This window comes from Ixodes scapularis, unplaced genomic scaffold, assembly GCF_016920785.2.
Source record: "Ixodes scapularis isolate PalLabHiFi unplaced genomic scaffold, ASM1692078v2 PGA_scaffold4__175_contigs__length_147842914, whole genome shotgun sequence".
Classification (NCBI taxonomy): Eukaryota; Metazoa; Arthropoda; class Arachnida; order Ixodida; family Ixodidae; genus Ixodes; species Ixodes scapularis.
The window spans coordinates 117524405-117532947 of NW_024609879.1; positions in this window are offsets into that span (position 1 = coordinate 117524405).

Sequence of the window (8543 nt, forward strand, 5' to 3'; positions counted from 1 at the left end):
AAAGTTCGAAAAGTTCGAAGGTTTCTGTAGGGATGGCCGGAAGGGTTTAACCGGAAGAGCTCGGGGAATTGGCGGCGAGGTCACCCGAAGCGTCCTTCGGAGGCGCCCGATGTCTTGTCTTTCCCTTTGGCGGCAAGCGGAGGCCAGCTCCCGAAAGTGGAAGCAGATTTCCCCGCGTGGGAAGTAAACAAACCTCTGTTCGCGGGTGGTCGCCCTTGCCGCCGAGGTAATTGGGGAGGCGACCTTGTCGGGGCCATGTCGGCGACTTCGGGGGAGAGAGGGAGGTCCGGCCTCCCTTCGGAATGTCGGTGCGCCTTTTTGGAAAAGTGGAGTCTGAACGAGCCCGTGCGCGGAGCAAGACGTTATTCTCCCGCGGTCCTGAGGGCTCCGCGTATTCTGTCTCGCGAGGCAGAGGCCTTGCCGTGCGCGGCAAGGGACTTGGCGCTGAGGCGCTATTGTTGGCGTTGGGTTGCCGCGAGCGGCATCAGCAGCGCGACATTTTTCTGTTTTGCCCTGTAAAAAGTTGTTCTTCGTTTGTAAATATATATTTATTTACTCATCAACGAGTCCTGAGCATCCCTGTGAGCACCGGGAACGAGCCACCCTCCAGCCAGCGCAGCATTCCACGATCGACGAGAAACATTACTGGCGCAGTCGACAGGATCGTGGACGTCGTCGGCCACTTCGACAACATCGTGTGCCAGGAAGACGACGAGGCCAGTGCTGGCGCGGAGTGTGGCGGTGTCCAGGACTTGCCGAGACAACGAGCAGCTGTCACAAGCAGCTTGGCGACACCGGAGGCCTTCAGCGGCGGCAGCCGGGTCTCACTAAACAGACTCTGCGTGCGGTGATCGACGCCGGGACTCGCGAGTTCGGCGGCGTCAACGACTTGCGCGGACTCTACAGCACCGCCAGGTAAGTGGTCGTTTTCCCTTCCGTCGCCGGCTGACACCCGCGCACTTAGTTGCATGGCGAGGTATAACTGGCCCATTGGGGAGAGCCTCAGTGACGGAGACGACGAATGGTCGGATGGGGAAGCGATTCCGCTAAGCGTTCAGATAGCTCTCGTGAGGAAAAGAACGAAGGAGCTAGAGCTGGAGATACGACTCGCGGAGCTCCGGGCGGAGGAGCGGAGAGCAAGGGCTCGGCTTCTGGAGGAGCACAGTGAGGAGTCGCAGATTGATGCAGCGGAGGGCGCGGAGTCCGAGGCTCACTGCGTGAGCGAGACAGGACCGGACGCGCGAAGCGACCCGGAGGCGGCCGTTGGGTCCGAGACCGATCGTGTCTTTCGGGAACCGGCGACTGCCGTGTGTTCCGAGGCCAGCCGCGCTGTCCAGGAACCAGACACTGCCGTGGGTTCTGTGTCCAATTGTGTCGTTCAGGAACCGGACACTGCGGTGGGGTCCAACGCCGATCGCGCTCTCCAGGAAGTGGGCTTTGAGGCCGATCCAGCCGTACCTGTACCGCAGACTACCTTGGGGTCCGAGGCCGGTCATGCCGTGCTGGGTCCGGAGGCTGCCGGGGGGTCTGACGCCGATCGCGCTCTCCATGAAGCAGACACTGTCGGGTTCGAGGCCGATCGCGCCATACAGAAACCGGGGGCCGCCGTGGGGTCCGAGGCCAATCGCGCTGTCCAGGAACCGGACACCGCCGTGGGTTCCGAGGCCGATCGCGCCATACAGGGTCTGGAGACTGCCGTGTGGTCGGAGGCCGATCGGGCCGCTTGCGAACGAGGGTCTTCCTGCGTCCGGGCGGCTGGAGGGGAGGAGCTCCCGGAGAACCAGGGGTCGGGCCCGACACTGGAGAGGCTGGTAGAGGCTGACGTCGCGAGGGGGGCTACTGCAGTTGTTCAGATTGGACTTCGGTGTCCCCACGACGGGCCTTGTGGTGAGGGTGTGACACCGTGGGTGCCACCAAGTGGGCGGCGCGGGGAGGTGCACGTGCAGGAGCGCGAATCGCCGTGGGGCGACAATGGTGGAGCGGGGACGGCGATGGCGCGCCATGGGCGCAGAGTTGGTCCTTCCGCTGACCAAACCGACTGCGAAGCGAGTACCGAACACGGTTCCCGGAGGAGACCGAGCCGAGCACGCATTCGGTTGCCTAATGAAGCTCGGGCGAGTGACACTGTCCTCGTGACACTCGACACAGGTGACCGAGTAAGGGGTGACTACGGTGGCATGCAGGGGAGCGCTTTGTCTCGCTTATGCACGTGGTGTCAGCGGGTGTGCATGTGGGGAGGCGATCACTGCCGCGGCCCTTGCGAGGTGCCATTGAGCTCACACATACTGTGTAGCGTTTGCCGCGCTTTTCGAGTTTTGTTGTCTTTTTTTTTTACGGCAACGGCTTGCAGCGTTCTTGGTGTCGCTGGAGTCTAGCTGAGTGTGTGATCAAGGTTCTGCCTCCACGAGCAGAAAGAAGTGTTCTCTCCGCTTTTAATTTTCATTTAGCAGGTCGTGCTAGAGGAGCGTGGCTGTGTTTTATTTTTCGCTCTCTCTTTACGGGAATGCTGTCAGCTTCGGGAGGGAATCGCTGCCGCGGTTTTGTGCAATCGAACGTTCCAGCGTTGTTCAGTGTTCACCAAGCGTTTTCAGTTTTTCGTTTACTGTTGGTTTGCTGTGATTTATTGATGTTTTTGTCTTTTGGTTGCGGAAGCTCTTGCGCCACCAACGGTGTCGTTGTTGCGAGCGATACAGGTCCTCAGAGGCCTGCTGAGAAACGGAGTATATAGTACGAGGATTGTCCTTTTTTTTTCCTCATTTTTATGTAGCATTTGGTGCTAAGGGGGCCTGGCTTGGTAATTTCTAGCCATGCGTTTTGTTGTTTTATTTTTCGCTTCAGTTTAAGCGGGTTGTTTTTGTGTTCTTGTTGGGGTTTCGGCCATCCTATTTTTGTAACTGCTGGCTAGTACAGATGTCCTAGCGCAGTTTTCGGGGGGACGTGTAGGGATGGCCGGAAGGGTTTAACCGGAAGAGCTCGGGGAATTGGCGGCGAGGTCACCCGAAGCGTCCTTCGGAGGCGCCCGATGTCTTGTCTTTCCCTTTGGCGGCAAGCGGAGGCCAGCTCCCGAAAGTGGAAGCAGATTTCCCCGCGTGGGAAGTAAACAAACCTCTGTTCGCGGGTGGTCGCCCTTGCCGCCGAGGTAATTGGGGAGGCGACCTTGTCGGGGCCATGTCGGCGACTTCGGGGGAGAGAGGGAGGTCCGGCCTCCCTTCGGAATGTCGGTGCGCCTTTTTGGAAAAGTGGAGTCTGAACGAGCCCGTGCGCGGAGCAAGACGTTATTCTCCCGCGGTCCTGAGGGCTCCGCGTATTCTGTCTCGCGAGGCAGAGGCCTTGCCGTGCGCGGCAAGGGACTTGGCGCTGAGGCGCTATTGTTGGCGTTGGGTTGCCGCGAGCGGCATCAGCAGCGCGACATTTTTCTGTTTTGCCCTGTAAAAAGTTGTTCTTCGTTTGTAAATATATATTTATTTACTCATCAACGAGTCCTGAGCATCCCTGTGAGCACCGGGAACGAGCCACCCTCCAGCCAGCGCAGCATTCCACGATCGACGAGAAACATTACTGTTTCGATTCTCTTTTAACGCTAAATTAAAAAAAAAAAAAAATTTCGAAGATTTTGAATTACTTTTTAATCCAAGTTTTCAAAGTTCGAAGTCCGATTTTCAAGTTTTTCCACAGTTTCAGTTTCAAATAACGTTCTCACTACTCACTGGTTTTCACAAAATCAAGTTTAGAAAAGTTAGGGTGTGATATCTAGATTCTGCGAAGTTGGTCAGGCAATTAAATGAGACGACGAGTGTCCCGGATGTGCTAGAATATTTGCCAGTGCAGAATTGTGACCGCCAGCCCCGTGGGGGGGGGGGGGGGGGGGGGGGGTGTCTTTAACCTGCATAAAGCAGTAGTGATTGCACGAACACACTGTTTTACGAGACTCTTCCAGTTCGAAACGGCCAGGGGCGAGCAAGAGGTTGAGGCTCAGAAAAACCGTGAGGCGACCTGGCAAATTAGCTCGCCACCCCTTGCACGCTGGTAGTAATCCGATCCAGTGAAGTTTGTAATTGTCCTGGAGGTTCATTTGCTGGGACGGAGGAATCGCCTCGCAAAAAGCACAAAAGCCGACACAACTCGAGGTCGAGGAGCGTTCTACCATACAAGTGGCGTCGGAAGAGGAAAAACAGGGGGAAAGAGGGTAGCGGGGGGGGGGGGGGGGGGGGGGGGGGGAAGGGAGGGAGGGAGGGGCTTCAGCCTCCTTCTTCCCCTTGCAGGTATTTCGGACTGTTAAATAAAACAATACGGGGAAAGAGGGCGTGGTCGAGCTTATTTTAATCTGAAATTATTTATGCATATATATAGCTAATGTCGCTCTTCACTGCATAAAAGGTTGCGTAGATGGTCATTGTTAGAAACTCGTTGTCAGAAGGCACTGCTCGTCACATGCTTAGTGGTTCGGAAGTTCAAAGCTGTCTTTTCGACCTAAACACCTGTGCCAATAGTAACAAAAAAAAAAAAAAAAAATAAATGCGGGAATAAAAAGCAGGAGGAATAAAAAAAAACTATCAAGAATTCGTCGGAAGTGTTCTATTCTTGCATATTCAGAGGTTCAGAACTTCGAAACACGTTTCTTTTACCAAAGTGTGTACAGGCTAAAAGAAACACGTCCCAGGAACGTGAAGCGAAAAAAAAAAAAGTTTTCTTTTAATGACGTGCTTAACTTGAACCCTACTAGAAATCTTCTCCCATGAGTTAATTTATTCCTTAACGTGAAAAAACAATAAATATATTATTTTGTATTCTGCAGATGGCAATGATATGTACTGTCTGTGGTGTTAATTTAAATGCGATACCTCAAACAACTTAGACGAAAATAAATATCAAGTTTAGGTCATAATTGCATGCAGATACATGTTTGGACATTTCTTCGAAACTCACGTTGAATAACAATAATCACATCTTAAAACGGCACTTACCTAGGCTATACATAGATCATTCTTAAAAAAGTATAACTTATCTACCATGAATAGCTCCTGCTGCAGCGTGCTTCAAATCTGGCACAAGCGATAATCGTCAAAAACCCGTCGTCCTTCCTCGCCCCTTCGGGGATTTATTTCTTTAAACCTAAGCATGCCAGAACATTGAAATAAACGACATTGTCTTTCGTAAGGATCGCAGCACCGCGTGTAAAAGTTCGAGAAAAAAAAATTACGAATGTACCCCACTACTTGAAATCAAATGAAACCGTCCGCCGGTCTTTCGAAGTTCGACGAACGTCGAACTTTTACCCTAAAAGTTCGAAGTTCGTCGAACTTCTGACTTTTCAGAGTTCGAAAGTTCGAAACTTTTCGAATTCTCTTGATAAATAAGTTCGAAAGTTAGAAATTCATCGAATTTTTTGTCAGTCAAGGTCGAAAGTTCGACAAGCATCGAACCTTGCAGCGCAATAAATTCGAAAGGTCGAAAAAGATCGAATTTTTTAGCGTAATAAGTTCGACGGTTCGAAAAGCGTCGAACTTCTTAGCTTAACAAGTTCGAAAATTCGACCTCCGTCGAATTTTACGATATAGACAATTCGAAAAATCGAAATCTTTCGAACCTTTCGAACCGCTTGATTCGATCATCGAAACTTCGATTCGAAAAAAGTTTGCGGCATCCCTAGTGTTTTCCTCGCCGTCAGCGCGGTTTGACAGGGTTGTCGCACAACAAATCGGACAACACGGTTGCCGGGCAGCAGCAACATGTTGCCCGACTTTTGTTGTTGCCGCGACGTGACAAGGTCGCCGGCAACACGATTTCCTTGTGTTGCCGGATAGAGTTGACCAACTGTTGCCTCAGTGTGACAGGGCCTATCCCATCCCAACCTTGGTTCAGCTTTCAGTGATGTCGAAGACGGGAGTTTGGGCGAAGAGAGGATGAAGGGGAAGGTGAGCAGCGGTGCGGCAACTGTGTTCGCTAAGCTAGTGGTGCAAAACTATCGATAGTACTATCGATAGTATCGATAGTCGCCAAAAATCAGACTGCCGATAGTAATAAAACTATCGATAATGTCGCAGAACTATTGATAGTCGACTATCGAAAAACTATAGATAGTACTATAAATAGTGGCTATAGAAAAACTATCGATAGTGCTATCGGTAGTCGACTATCGAAAAACTATAGATAGTCGACTATAGAAAAACTATGAATAGTCGACTATCGAAAATCTACCGATAGTACTATCGATAGTTGACAATCGATAGTTCTGCGACACTACCCTATTGAAAATTCCATCAAGCTACGTAATTTGGGACACTGACTGCCAGTCAGCAGCCTTGGTGGAACGTGATGGACCATCAGACGTCATCTGATGGTCCATAAGATGACATCTGACTGCCACTGCCAAGGGATTTTCATCAACAAGGGCAGCATTTATATAAGAGTAAAGCTATACGCACTCATAAATATAGCCAAATGCCTCGATAAAACAAAATGTTCGAGAAAAAAAAAAAAAAAAGCAGCACCACAGTGCATCGAACCCGCGACCACGTGCGTACAAATCGGACACCTTAACCGCTATGCTACGCCACTTTTTTTTTTTTTTTTTTTTTTTTTTTTTATTGCCAGGTTACATATGATACACATATTGATAAAAATAAGGTGCCCCGAAAACAGCAGAAATTGCTTAACATGGAGGGGTTAAAAGCCTATCAGCCAGGCTTGGCTGAAGGTCGTTGCGATGGTTAATTTAAAAGGTTTTAAGCAAGGCCAAATCGTCCAGAACTGGTAACCATTCCACATCAGTATTTATCTTTTTATAACATTCTCTTAACCATTTGATATTTTCAATGAAGTACTCTCGGGGGTTGCGTGCGTCAACATCAGCATGCCGCACCGCCATTCTGCTCTTTCATATGCCGTGGAGCCCCAGGAGCATGATTATGTCGTAGGGCACAGGTTCACGTTCTATTGGTAGGAATCAGATTCCTTGAGGTGACAGGGGGAGCTCCTTCTTTATGGTGCGCTGAAGCACGCCCCAAAAAAGAAGAGCATCCCAGCATCCCAAAAAGACATGCTCGATGCTCTCCGGTTGTTTGCACAAAATACAATTTACCGACCAGTAGAGGTTCATGCCCTTAGCCTCCAAAAAAGTCTTTACTGGCAACGTTTCGCTGTGTAATTTAAAGAAGAAAGTTTTAACCGCCGCTGGTACCATGGCGTTCTTGACTCGCTGTAACACATCATCTCCTGGCGCTCCAGGGCCTATGGCCCTATACGTTGGCATGGGCAACAACGTAGCCACTAGGTCACGCGTCAAATGTTTGCGTGATACACTAGACAAATAGTTCATAGAAAAACGAACGAACAGAAAACGGCAGGCAGATACAACTTCGCGCAAAAAACCCGACAGAGGTCCGCAACGTACCCGGCAGGACGAAACAACAAATCCCGGTAAAACGTCAAACAGTCTTGTCTGAATAATGGTTCGAAGAAAAGGATCACGCTGGTCACGGATAAACATAAAGCGTGAGACGAGTTGTCGGACAAATACGTGGCACAGTCCGACACCCCCCACTTTGGGCTTAAAAAAAAGATTGGTACGGCGACTTCGCTCCCATTGGGATGCCCAAATGAACACTGCAAATACACGGTGAATCCGCTGAATGTTGATTCTCGAACACTGCAGCACTTGGAGGACATACCACAGTTTGGACAGAAGAAACACATTGCACACAGTCGCTCTCGCGAAAATGGATAAATCCCTCCGTACCCACTTCTCGGCAGTGGCCTTAAGTTTAGCTATTTCTTCTCGCCAGTAATCTGTGGGCTCACGGTAATGTTCCAGAGGAACACCTAGGTACTTTGATGGCGTCCGTGACCAGTGAACATTCCCAAAAACAACTGGAGCAGTCGTCCACTCACCATGCCATAACCCTACGCACTTTGACCAATTCACCGCGCAGGCAGTGACCTCACAAAACCTTTTGGTCAATTCAACAGCTTCTAACACACTTTGAGGGTCCGAACAAAAAATGGCAACATCGTCTGCGTATGCCAATATTTTAATGTCACATTCCTGTAGTGTAAAACCCCTAATGTCTTGAGATTGAATGACACAGCGGCAAAAGGGCTCTAGGTAGATTGCGAAAAGCAAGGGTGATAAGGGACACCCCTGCCGTACTGAAGAGCGGACGTTAATCCCCGCACTAACTGTTTTATTAATTACTAGTTTAGTTTTGCAGTTTACATATGCCATCCTTACCCCCTCCAGCAGCACAGATCCGACTCCCACATGTTGGAAAATGGTAAACAGAACATCATGGCACACCCGATCAAATGCTTTTTCAAGATCTATCTGAAGTATAGCTGCTTTCCGATATTCCGCGTCACAGACCTCTAGAACACTTCGAGTAATGTGTATGTTTGTGCCAATGCTACGACCCTTTATCCCACAGGTTTGGTGCGGCCCTACGATTTTCCATATAACATGCTGCAATCTACTGGCTTGAACTTTCATTACCACTTTATAGTCAACGTTGGCCAGGGTAATTGGTCTGTAATTACTAGTACTACGG